We start from the raw sequence: 12,070 nt of genomic DNA, 5'->3' as shown, positions 1-12,070 counted from the left end.
GGCGTGGTGGGGCTTGCCCTGTGGGCCCAAAATAGACAAGCTCGGGACCGCAGCAGTAATGCCGGGAGGTTGGATCTGCCTGAGAGTGGGGAGGGACGGGGCGGGGTGTGTGTGTGTGTGTCAGTGGGAAGGGGGCCACTGCTCTCTGTGTCGACATGACGATTCCCTCAGCTCTTGGTCAGGGGCAGGCTGTGACATTTGCCCCAGAGGTTTTGCCTGCTCCCCAGCAGGTAGCAGTGGGTCTTGGTGAGACCCGAGGGTGGCCTGGTTGTGCTTGCTGTCACCCTCTCTGTCCCTGTCCAGGGTGAGTCTGCCTGTCTGTGCAGCTCGGCTGGCAGCCCTTCTTCCAGCTGTAGCTGCAGAGAGGGTAACCCAGGCCGGGCTACCTCAGGGCCGATGGGGAGCCTGGCCCTCTGATACAGTATCTGCGGTAGGTTTTCATAAAGCCTGCTGAGAAGCTCTCGGAGCCCTCCGTGTTAACTCCGGCCCCAGTCCCCCTCCCCACACCTAGCAGGTTCTGTGGGTGTTGGTCTCAAGCTTCTCTGCTCCTGGGTCCACGGTGGGCCTGGTTGGTGGGGTGAGGCTGGGGGCCTCTGTCTGGCTGCCAGAGTGGCCGGCTGCTGAGTTCTTCCTCCTGGCCTCGCTCTGCATAGCTTGTGGGTTGAACTTGTCACCCCAAGGCTGAGGTTTGTTTTGGGAGAGGAGGTAGTTTCTAGAAGCAGCTGTGTAGTTTTCATCCTGCCTCATCTTGGCTCTGCAGTTTCATGATCTGCACTGAGCTTTTCTGTGGACCTCAGTTTCTCCATCCATCAAAAGGGGGAGGTCTGAAGCCTCTTAAAAAGTATGCTTTCAGCGTCATTTCTGATTGATTAGTAGTGGGTGCCTGGAGGATTCTAAAATCCGTGAATGGCTGAGGACAGGGGGATTGATTGGTAATGCCTGCTAGGGGTCCAACAGTGGGCAGAGGAGGTGCAGTTGTATTTGTGTCATTCTGGAGCTTAGGTGTTTCCTGCTCCAGGATGCTTTGGCTTAGTTTTGTCTCTCAGTCCTTTTTGACGGTTACCTTGGAAGCCCCCAGATCCTTTGTAGATGCTCCTATTACCCACCACCAAGGCCTAGACCCATAGTTGGAGCGATCGTTGGAGGTTACCGTGTGAAGGGCCAAGTGCTTCCCTGAGGTTAGCTACAGCCTCCCATCAGGGTCCATGAGGAAATTTCTGTTGGGAGCTGTTTTTAGAGGAAATGAATTCGTGTGCTCACACCAACCACTGCTTAAAAGGTGAAGAAATATGCTCTACCCCCAATACCTGATTTCTCTTCACACCGGACTATAGCACAGTGGGATGCCGCCCCTCCCACGGGAGGGGAGAGGAGGGGGGATGGGGGAGGGTGCCTTGGAGCTTCAGGATGTGAGGGACAGCCGAGGGGTCAGTGTGTTCTCTTTACATGGCTTCCTGGGAAGATGAAAACCTTTAATCCACTTTGTGGGTGGAATGAGAAACCGAAGCCGTTGTTTTAGAATGTACCAGGCAGAAGAAGAGTTATGAAGTCTTTTCTGACGGGTCTGCTGTTCATTTTGGTGATGACTTGAGGGAGGGAGGAAGTGGTGGCTGGGGACCAGCGTGAAGGCAGGCTGGAAGCTTTCCATGCCGACATCTAAAAATAAAACCCACCACAACACCTCTCTCTTCACCTCCTCCTAGCATCCCCGAGTGTTTGGAGAACTTGAAATTTCAAGACGTAGAGAAAAGGATCTTTGCAAAAATTGGAAACCAAGCCGCTTGGCTGTTTTTTTCCAAAATCAGCCGAGCCTCTGTGCACCAGACCCCAGGCTGGTGGGCCACTGGCTGCTGGAGATGGGCGTTTGCCAGTCACTGGGTGGCAGTGACTGGAGAGGGTGAGAGTAAGCATGCCGCCAGCCTCCACCCAGTATTTCCTGTGTCAGGTGCTCTGAAGGACATTGTCCCATTTTGTGCAGCCACCTGGTAATGTGAGTGGTGTTTTCACGTCCATCTTAGAGATTAGGAAACAGGTTCAGAATGTTGTGACTTCCCTCAGCGAACTCAGCTGGTAAGCGGTCGAGTTGGATTTGAGTGCAGTTGGTTTGTCTGTAAAGCCCATGGTTTTTCTGATAACTGGGTCTCCCCTGCATGTTAATAGATGGCTCGGTTTACTACATGCTTCCATACCTGTTATTACGTGGGCTTTGGCTACTATTTAAAAAAAGCATGCTGGCACCTAGGGTCAGGAACCAAGACTGTAAAATGATGGTAAGACCTGCATTGTTTGTCTTGGTCACGAGAGCTGTTCTTCCAGCTATTGAATGGCAGTAGTAACACTATAGGTGCTAACATCTATTGGGCACTACTGTATACCAGGCAATGATGCCATTTAATGGAAGGAAGCATTTGTGTGTAACCTCTCCAAGGAGCGGGAGGGAGCACATTTAAGAAAGTAACTCTTGCAGATCTTCAGCCTCCTCATGTGTTAGTTCCCACAGCTGATCTGCTTGGGAAGGAGCTTGTAAACTCTCCCGTCGGCCCTCCATCCATCTCTACAGAGGCAGTGCACGTAGTGGGGGTGGGAGCCAGATGCCCTGGGTTCATGTTTCTGACCGTCTGACCTCGGGCCAGTTTCCTAACCCCCAGGTGCCTCAGGCTCCCTGTCTGTAAAATGGGGATAATAGTGGTGCCTGTCCCCTGGGATTGCTGTGAGGACAAATTGCATTAATTTGGGTAAAGCAGTTGGCACCGTGCCTGGCATACTGGAAGCTGGTTGTCTACAGGAGAAGCACACACTCTCATTACCCACAGGCAGATCTGAACGTGGTGTGTGACCCCGGGGCATACATCCTTCTTGGGCACCATGTGACTGGTTGTTAGGATCCTGGGCAGGTGATGTAGTTCCAGTTCTTTGCTTGCAACAGAATTGAAAGAGGGCCTGATTGAGTTGTCAGATGATAGAACATTAAAAATGAGTTTTGATAATAAATTACTGTAATTCTTGCCATATAATTCTAAAGGAATTCAGAGAATTTGCTATGGTAAATCTCTTTCCTTTCCATTTAAAAAATTTATTTGAATAGGTGGTTTCAGCACTATAGAAATTGAAAAATGGAGGTAGAATTGATAATAAACACTGCTTTATTCTAGCAGTCGGTAATAGTCATCTCTGGATATGTGAAATAATTTTAAAAAATTACCATTCATCTCTTCTGAGATGTATTTCTAATAAGGTTTAAGATTATTACTTATACAAATTTATAATATATTTCTGTTATATTGATCAATTATGTACTAATAGTAATTGTAATAATAATTCAATCCAGAAGCAAAATTTTGACACTTGGAGCTTTATGGTCACATGAAATTAAAAGATTAAGACATTTATATTCTTTTTTCTTTGGGCCTCATACTACGATAGACTAATCAATGAAGGGCCTTCAAACATGAAATACACTGATAGTGGAAACGTCTCTGAGGGATGTGGGTTGGAAATTGGAGTTTGAGGAGGCAGAGGGAGCCTTACTATCTTTCCACGTGTTTAAGAAGCGTCCGATTCTGTAATTTTAAGATGGATGATGGTAGATCTCAAATCGCTGTGGTATTTAGATTCCACTATATCCATGTAAAAGAGAAACAGTAACAGTTTTATTCTGAAATGTTAATATTTACAATATGTTGGAAATTACATCCTCTACAAGTATTTAAACTTACGATGAGAAATGTTAGATGTCAACTTGAAAATGTGCAAATTGATATATAGTTTTAAACATTTATTTTGGGAGGTTTGGTTTGAAGGCCACTGCTTTAGAGTGTTACCCCGTTTGCTTCCCAGAACCAGGCTCTGAGGCAGACACCGCCTCGGAGCGGGGGACAGCAGGCCGGCTCTCAGGCCATCAGAGGCCCCGCTGGGACTGGGCCACTCGGCCTCTGGGGCCTGTGTGTCTGCTGAGACTCAGAAAGGCTTTGGCGGTGGGCTTGTCTGCGGGCCAGCTGACCTCTCCTAACGTGGGTCTGTTGGGCCAAGTGATGCTTGACAATAATAAACACCTGCCGTTACCTGCTCAGGTAGCGTGAGAAGCCCCAGGTGAGCCCGAGTCCAGCAGGGCTGGGAGGAATGGAAGTCCTGCTCTGTGATCAGCGCTGGGACTCGACTAGAGCACAGGGGGAGAGTGGGACGAGATGCCCTCCACCCCTTGTGTCCTCAGGGGCTACCTGTCATGACAGTGACGGTCGCAGGTACCTGTTTGCCTCAGTTGTCTCTTCTGTACTATTGTGATGAGGGTGCTGGACGCACAGGGCCCCTTGACTCCTGCATTTCAGGCGTTAACAATTGGCCTGGCTGAGCCAATGAGGTGAGGGCCCCACATAACTGGCAGGTATCGATTGGGAAGACTGGGCCCCCCCCTTGCAGCAGGATTCAGCAAACCTTTACTGGGTGCCTGCTGTACCAGGCTGCAGGTGCTGGGGACTCACATGGGCCCAGACCACATCCCTGCAGCTCTCTGAAGTCTGCAGTTGGCAGCCAGGGGCCAAAGTGGTGGGGGTCATGGGCACAGGCACGGAGGAGGGTCCTTACCCCGCCTGGTAAGTCAGGAAGGCTTCCTTCCTGGAGGAGGGCAGGGTGAGCCTGGCTAGTGGCGATGAGCCTTGGCCACCTGACAGAGCCCGGCTGAGAGGTAGGTTCAAGCCCGCAGCCCTGGTCAGGGCTGGACCTGCTCCCGAGGCCCTGCTGCTCCCGAAACAACTAGGTGCTAAAGTGACCAAGTGTTGAGCACGGCACAGCCATCACGGCCCTTCCACCCAGTGACCCTTTGTTGGTAGAAAACATTCCTTGGCCACTTGGGTCATCTGTGGCCTGGGGCTCTGCTGAGGGCTGGGCAGGAGGCTTGCAACAGCCTTGCAGGACGCCTTCCCCTGGGAGCATTTTCCACTCTGACCTGATCTGTGGGGAAGGCTTGGGAGGGAAGCCTGTGGGTTCTCCGTCCCTGGACCCCATCGCCCCTTTCTAGGGCAACCCTGAATTTAGTGGAAGGAGATCCAGAGAGAACAACGTGCCTACTGCCCTGCCCACCTCCAGCCTTGGCATCCTCAGGAACGTGTACATCGCATCCCACCCCCTGCCCGCCAGGTTCCCAGGGCTGTCTTTCACCAGTTCTCTTCAAAGAGGGAGATGACTGTTAGCCCGAGAGGGGTGGGAGTCTTAGTTTAAAATGCAAATAAGCAAGCTGTAAGTGTGAGGAGTACAGCTGCTGGGTCGAGATTCATTGTCCTCCTTACAAATTCCTTGAGAATTCAGACATTACGAAACCCCAGTCTCTGGAGCAGCCACTGTTTCTCAAGCCGGTGAGGAAGTAAATACATTTCCCCAGCTTGCAAAAGAGTAAAGGGTGGGCTGCAGGCTTTTCTTGGGGGTTACTGCAGAGTTGTTGCCTGCTTGAGATGTTGGAGTTCTTTGTGTGTTCGTCTCCCCCTTTCTGCACAAAGCATTCAGGGCAGGAGGTTGGGTGGCAGAGGATAAAGCAGAAGAGGAAAGACTAAGAGAGACAGACAGACAGAAAGACGCTGAGAGCAGGCCACATGCCCAGGGCTGATAGAGGACTGGGTGCTGGGCATCTGGAGTTGGAGGGGTGCAGTGACAGGGGCCCCGAGCACGCGGGCAAGCCTGGAGGGTGGGAGGGCTTGTCTGTGCCTTTGTGGGCCCTGCGAGGACACAGGGGCAGCAGGCATGAAAGCGGGGAGTGTGGGCAGGCGGGGGTGGGGGGGGGGGGAAGGCCTTACGGGGAAGTTGATGCCTCTTGATACAGGATAAACAAGGTGTACGTGTGGGTGGGGAGGTGAGGTATTTGAATGTCATTTCGGGCAGGGAGCACAGCCTGTACGAGGACCCAGGGGCTGGGAAAGGGGGTCTTTTGACTGCCAGTGGAATGGTTTGGAAGTGCCGAGGCCTCGGCCTTGAGGGAGTTGGGAAGCAGCCAGGTCAAGAGGGGGGCGGGGCCAGCCCACAGGAGGGCCGGGTGAGCTGACTGTGGGATGCTGGGGGCATCAAAGGGCTTCTCATCAAAGGGCTTCTCGGTGGGAGAGGTGTGCGCGCCAGTTAGAGGTGATGGGGGAGGGTCCCAGTGGGGGGTGGGGGAAGGCCTTACGGGGAAGTTGATGCCTCTTGATACAGGATAAACAAGGTGTACGTGTGGGTGGGGAGGTGAGGTATTTGAATGTCATTTCGGGCAGGGAGCACAGCCTGTACGAGGACCCAGGGGCTGGGAAAGGGGGTCTTTTGACTGCCAGTGGAATGGTTTGGAAGTGCCGAGGCCTCGGCCTTGAGGGAGTTGGGAAGCAGCCAGGTCAAGAGGGGGGCGGGGCCAGCCCACAGGAGGGCCGGGTGAGCTGACTGTGGGATGCTGGGGGCATCAAAGGGCTTCTCATCAAAGGGCTTCTCGGTGGGAGAGGTGTGCGCGCCAGTTAGAGGTGATGGGGGAGGGTCCCACTGGGAGGGCACACGGTGGGGGATTAGACAAGCTGGACTGGAGGGTGAAGAACTGGGTCTTCTGGTTGGAGGCTGGGGCTGGAGCCTAACGGGGACCCTGGGTCTGGCTGGAATGGATGCAGTAGTGGATGGCAGGGGACACAGAGGGTGAGGTGTGGTGCCTGGGTTATGGGGGTGACAGAGAGTGCGGAGTCAGTCCTCAGACTGGGGGGCTTAGGAGCAGCAGCGGGGAGCGAACGCTGGGTCAGACAGGTGTGTTGAAGGGGGGCGGCTAAGTTCAGTAGCGGCTTCCTTACTGAGAGCCGGAAGGAGAGTCACATGGCTGAGTGAGTGGTACGCCTTCCTCCAAGGATTATAGGTGCTGGATTCTCCATTCACCTTTAAAAAATGTATGTTATTTAGTTAATATTTTCACGATTCAAAATTGTTTTAAGAAGTACGTTGTTCAAGGTGTCAAATGATTAATCCCCAGCTGGGTTCCCTCTGCCACCCAGTCCGTCTCCAGGGTGGCCCAGCTGGCTGACCTTGGTGCCTCCTGAATTTTATTTCCAGGTAGTTGGGGCCCAGGTACGGTTGGACACCTCTGAACATTCTTCCTTCCATCTGCTCCCTCTGCTGGGTGCTCTGGAGCCCAGTGTAAGGGGCTTGGGAAATATTGGTTGCCTTGGTGTTTCTTGGGCCCCTGACATCCTTGCAGCTGGAGGAGCCCAGGGCAGCCAGCTGGCCACTTCCTTATGGGCAGGGGCTTTCTGAAGGCCACCTGAGTATGACTCTGATGCTGACCTCTGGCAGCAGACCCCAGCACCTCCAGGGAGGGTGGCCATGGGACTGGGAAGTTGGCTCTGCACAGAATGTTTCCACGTGGCCGTTTGGGACCATAATTGGGATATAGATTGTTCTTGGCTGAGTTCAGCCTCCACGTGGGTTCCAGAGGTCTGGGTTTGCGTTTCTGTTAGTTTGTTTTCTGTCTGTGTATGATCTCACTTTCCTCATCATTAAATTGGGATGACACTTAGCACGCAGGACCTAAGACGCCTAATAGAAGTGCAAGGATCGTGGGCTTATTTTCCCGGATCCTTTGTTATGAACGGTGTGGTTTATATGTGTGTAGGGCAGGGGATACAGCTGCAGGTGAAACTGTGCTGCTTAGAAAAATATGTTGCGCAAAGAACGTGATCTTTCTGTCCCCCTGCCAAAGTAACACTTTTCGGTTTCTAACTGTTGTGGATTTTAACTTAATTCCTTTTTAAAAGATGGATTTTATTTTTTAAAATTTGAAACACAGATATTTGTATCATTTTCAAAACTTTGAAAGTTGTTTTTATTCTTATTTACTTAACATATATTTGATGAATGGAGTTAGTCACATTTATCTGTAAGCATGATCCTCAAAGTATTTTTATGATAATGATACATGGGGCTGGAGAACTATTATATGTCGGGGAGCGTACCAGCTGTTCATAGTAGCTGTTCATAAGAGATCATGTTTTGGAGGGCAGCGTGGGAAAATGACGATGTAAGTGCTGTCGACGTCTACTGAATGGTTTCAGTTCTGCCAGTTTTATTTTTATTCTTGAGCTTTTTAGGCTTGCTGTTACAAATAGCAACCATCTCCGGCGTCAGTGCAGTCCTGCGTGGCTTCAGAGGGCTGTGAACCTCAGTTCTGGGGTGTTCCTTCCTGGCCTTTGACTCGCTGAGTCAACTTGAGTAAGTCCTTAAACAGAAAGCACTCCGGCCAGGGAAGCTGGAATCCGGGTGCCTGGGTGGGCTCTGCGGGAGCCAGGCACCCACTCCCAGCCCACTCCCACCCCGGCTGCAACACTGGTCCACACCGAGTCAGGGTTCCATCTCCTTGTCCCTCTGCCGTTGGTGGGCCTTCCGATTTCACTGGCCACCTTGGGGGGGTACAACAAGTAAGCACGTAAAAGCAAAAGGAAGGAGGAGCGTAGTGAAATAAGAAGGGCTTAAAAGGGACTGAAAGAGCCAGCAGCAAAGGTTCCGCTTTGAAAGGAGCCACCTGTTTTGAGGTTGTTCTGGGTGAAGTTGTCTAGAGTGTTACTCAAAGTGTGGTGCGCCAGCTATTGCCTGGGAGCGGGTTAGAGGGCCAGCCCAGAGCTGCCCAATCCACGTCCCCAGGTGAGCCGGCAGCACGTTTCCAGTTGCAGAAGCTCCATTGCAAAGAGTTGGTGCCCATTTGAGTTGGGGAGGGTGCACCTCCTGGGGCTGAGACTCTGTGTGAAATGGTGAATTGACTTGAGGACCCCGGGTGCACAGCTGGCACTGGGAAAGCAGGAGTGGAGACGGGCGTTGCCATCTGCTGTTTTGCGGATCACGAAACGTCCTTAAATCTTTCGGTGGCTAAGAAGCCGGCATCTCCCTCTCCAGCCCCCTCCCCACTCTCATGTTTCTATTTGTGCTGTTAGACCTGTTCAGATGTCACCTTGCCAGTGACAGCTTCCCTGCTCCCCCAGCAGACCCCCTCCCCCCAAACTGGAGCTGCCTGTGGACTCATGCTCCTGGGCCAGAACCCTCCTCTTTTTTTTTTCATGGTATATCTCATTGTATTTATTTATTTATTTGGGTATAGTTTCTTTACAATGTTGTGTTAGTTTCTGCTGTACAACGAAGTGAATCAGCTATATGTATGTATATATCCCCTCCCTCTTGAACCTAGCCCCCCCCAGCCCATCCCATCCATCTAGGTCATCACAGAGCACCGAGCTGAGCTCCCTACGCTATATAGCAGGTTCCCATTAGCTATCTGCTTCACACATGGTAGTGTATATATGTCAATCCCAATCTCCCAATTCATCCCACCCCGCTTCCCCCACCGTGTCCACACGTCCGTTCTCTACGTCTGTGTCTCTATTCCTGCCCTACACATCGGTTCATCTGTACCATTTTTCTAGATTCCACATATATGCATTAATATACGATATTTGTTTTTCTCTTTCTGACTTACTTCACTCTGTATGACAGACTCTAGGTCCATCCACCTCACTACAAATAACTCAATTTCGTTTCTTTTTATGGCTGAGTAATATTCCGTTGTATATATGTACCACATCTTCTTTATCCATTCATCTGCCGATGGACATTTAGGTTGCTTTCATGTCCTGGCTATTGTAAATAGTGCTGCAGTGAACCCTCCTGTCTGAGGAGGGCAGCACCACCTGGCCCTGTGTGTGCTCTGTGTTTGCTGGGTGAGTGAATGAAGGACTGAGCCGAGAGCTTTCTATTATGGAAGACTCACGTGACATAGATTAGGGAGAGCGGTATAGGGCACCCTGTGTGCCCATCGCTCAGCTTGGTGTCTGTGACCACCTGGCCAGTATCACTTCCTGGAGACCTCGTTCCCCACTGGACAGTTTGAGGCCAGTCTCACCATTCTGTCAGTTCATCCATGAATGTGTCACTGCATGTCTCTGTAAGGTAAGGACTAGCCCTTGTTCTTAACCTCTCAGTGGGCCATTCAGAGGTGCGTTGGGGTGCTGCCAGGTGATGGGCCCAGCTTCTGGGTCCGGCCCCTGTGCTGTAGCAGTTCCTGGCCCCTGGGAGGCAAATGAGAGGCAGTGCTGGGGCAGGTCTTTGGGGCCCTGCTGTCTTCCTGCTGACTTCAGGGCCGCTGGTGGCTGTTAGAAACCCGGGATGTGCGTGAATTGCTTGGGTTCATATTGGTCCCTGCCTAGGTGCTGTCTCCCTGCTGACTTCAGGGCCGCTGGTGGCTGTTAGAAACCCGGGATGTGCGTGAATTGCTTGGGTTCATATTGGTCCCTGCCTAGGAGTGGTCGTTATAACGGTGTTGGGGAGATGATCAAAGCAATGTGGACACAGCCTTACTGTGTTCTGGGAACTTCTCTAAGCGCTTATGTACGTTAACTAATTTAATCCCCACAACAATCCAGAGAAGGACTATTATTTAGTGCAATTATTAGCTCTATTTGATGGATAAACTTTTTGTTTGTTTGGTTTTTGTTTTTGGCTGCGCCACGTGGCTCGCGGGATCTTAGTTCCCTGACCAGGGATTGAACCTGGGCCCTCGGCAGTGAGAGCGCTGAGTCCTAACCACTGGACCGCCAGGGAGATCCCAGTGGATAAACTTTTTTATCCCTGCTTTACGGATGAGGAAACTGAGTCAGAGAGAGCTTGCCCCAGCCTCTGAGCCGGCGTGAGGCAGAGCCGAGCCCAGCATGCAGGCTCTGGTCCATCTCATAACCTCTACACCCCACTGCTGCTTGTGCATCATCTCTGAAACCAGCGCTTCCTTGCAGTTCCTTTGCCCGGGTGTCTTGACCTCTCTCCTGGACTGGCCCATCTGCTGCCCAAGTGCTCTTTCCCAGACAAGCTCCATCTTGTCACAGCGTGGCTGCAGGGCCCAGCGTACAGGGTGAAGAGCCTTCCTTGGAGGGATCCACAAAGCCTTTAGCCGTTGGTTCTCACTCTGGGGAGCCCAGCCCGGGCCATGCCCTCACGTGTACCCCAGAGCATCCTCTGCAGAGCCTCAGCCTGCTCCTCCGTGTATCCTGTCCCGGCAGCCCACCGTGGCCTTCCTCCTGTTCCATGTGGTGGACACTCATTCATCTGTGTGGCCAAGCTCAATGCTTGGCCACTAGCTCCTCAAAGCCTTCCTGGGCCCCCCAGGCCCAGAGAGCCTCTCCCTCATCTGGGCCCCTCCACCCTGTGCCCCCAACCCCCTAGGCACAGAAGCTCCCATCGCATGGCATAATCACATATTCTGGCAGCTTCTCCTCTTCTCTGGAAGCTCCTTAAGGCTGTGGACCATGTCTTCTTCTGGGGGCTGTGCCAGCCGGGCATGCCTTCTGGCTTATAGGCGCATTTTACCGCTGAATCTTTGGAAATCAGTGGAAAATAATGAAATATTGTAGAAATATATGCATTAGAAAAGTTCCCTATCATTTTATTCTCCAGAAATAACCACTGCTAAGTTTTCCTTTTTTTTTTTTTTTTGCGGTACGCGGGCCTCTCACTGTTGTGGCCTCTCCCGTTGCGGAGCAGAGGCTCCAGACGCGCAGGCTCAGCGGCCACGGCTCAAGGGCCCAGCCGCTCCGCGGCATGTGGGATCTTCCTGGACCGGGGCGCGAACCCGCGTCGCCTGCAAAGGCAGGCGGACTCTCAACCGCTGCACCACCCGGGAAGCCCATCTCTTTTGGTTTTCTAACACCTATTTAAAAATCTTTTAATACTTTCAAAACTGGTATGTGAAGATCTAATGAGCCTTTGAGTGGGGGAAGTAGAGGAATAACGTAATTGTATATTGTGGAGGCTTCTTAACCTGTGCTTGATGGTGTGTGAAGGCTGAGGCCGGGTGAGGGGTCTTGGAATTTCTTTTTTTTTTTTTTTTCCCCAGCACTAGGGTGATACGTCACATAGCACCACTTTGAAAGGTCAGAAAGTGTACGTAAACTGGAGAATTTCCCTTGTACTCATGAAGTGCTAACTTGTTAGTTTGTCATGTTAGCTATTCCCAGAAAGAGAAAACTGTGTTACTTTCATAGTCTAGGGATATTCCTGCCTTTTAGTGTTCTGCTCTAAACTCTAGTGTTTACACTCTTATCTCTTT

The 12,070-nt window shown here is 51.6% G+C and overlaps 1 protein-coding gene and 1 non-coding gene across 2 annotated transcripts in view; one reads left to right on the top strand and one right to left on the bottom strand.

Moving 5' to 3' along the window:
- The window catches only part of ITPK1 (inositol-tetrakisphosphate 1-kinase), a 163,386-nt gene that overhangs the window by 39,208 nt on the left and 112,108 nt on the right, over positions 1–12,070 (top strand). The gene's annotated exons all lie outside the window — the stretch shown is intronic.
- Positions 10,500–10,572, bottom strand: TRNAE-CUC (transfer RNA glutamic acid (anticodon CUC)). Its single transcript has one exon. It is a non-coding gene; the product is annotated as a tRNA-Glu (tRNA).

Source organism: Lipotes vexillifer, unplaced genomic scaffold (assembly GCF_000442215.2).
Source record: "Lipotes vexillifer unplaced genomic scaffold, Lipotes_vexillifer_v1.1 scaffold1126, whole genome shotgun sequence".
NCBI classification, from domain to species: Eukaryota; Metazoa; Chordata; class Mammalia; order Artiodactyla; family Lipotidae; genus Lipotes; species Lipotes vexillifer.
This window is presented reverse-complemented; position numbering and strand designations above follow the sequence as displayed.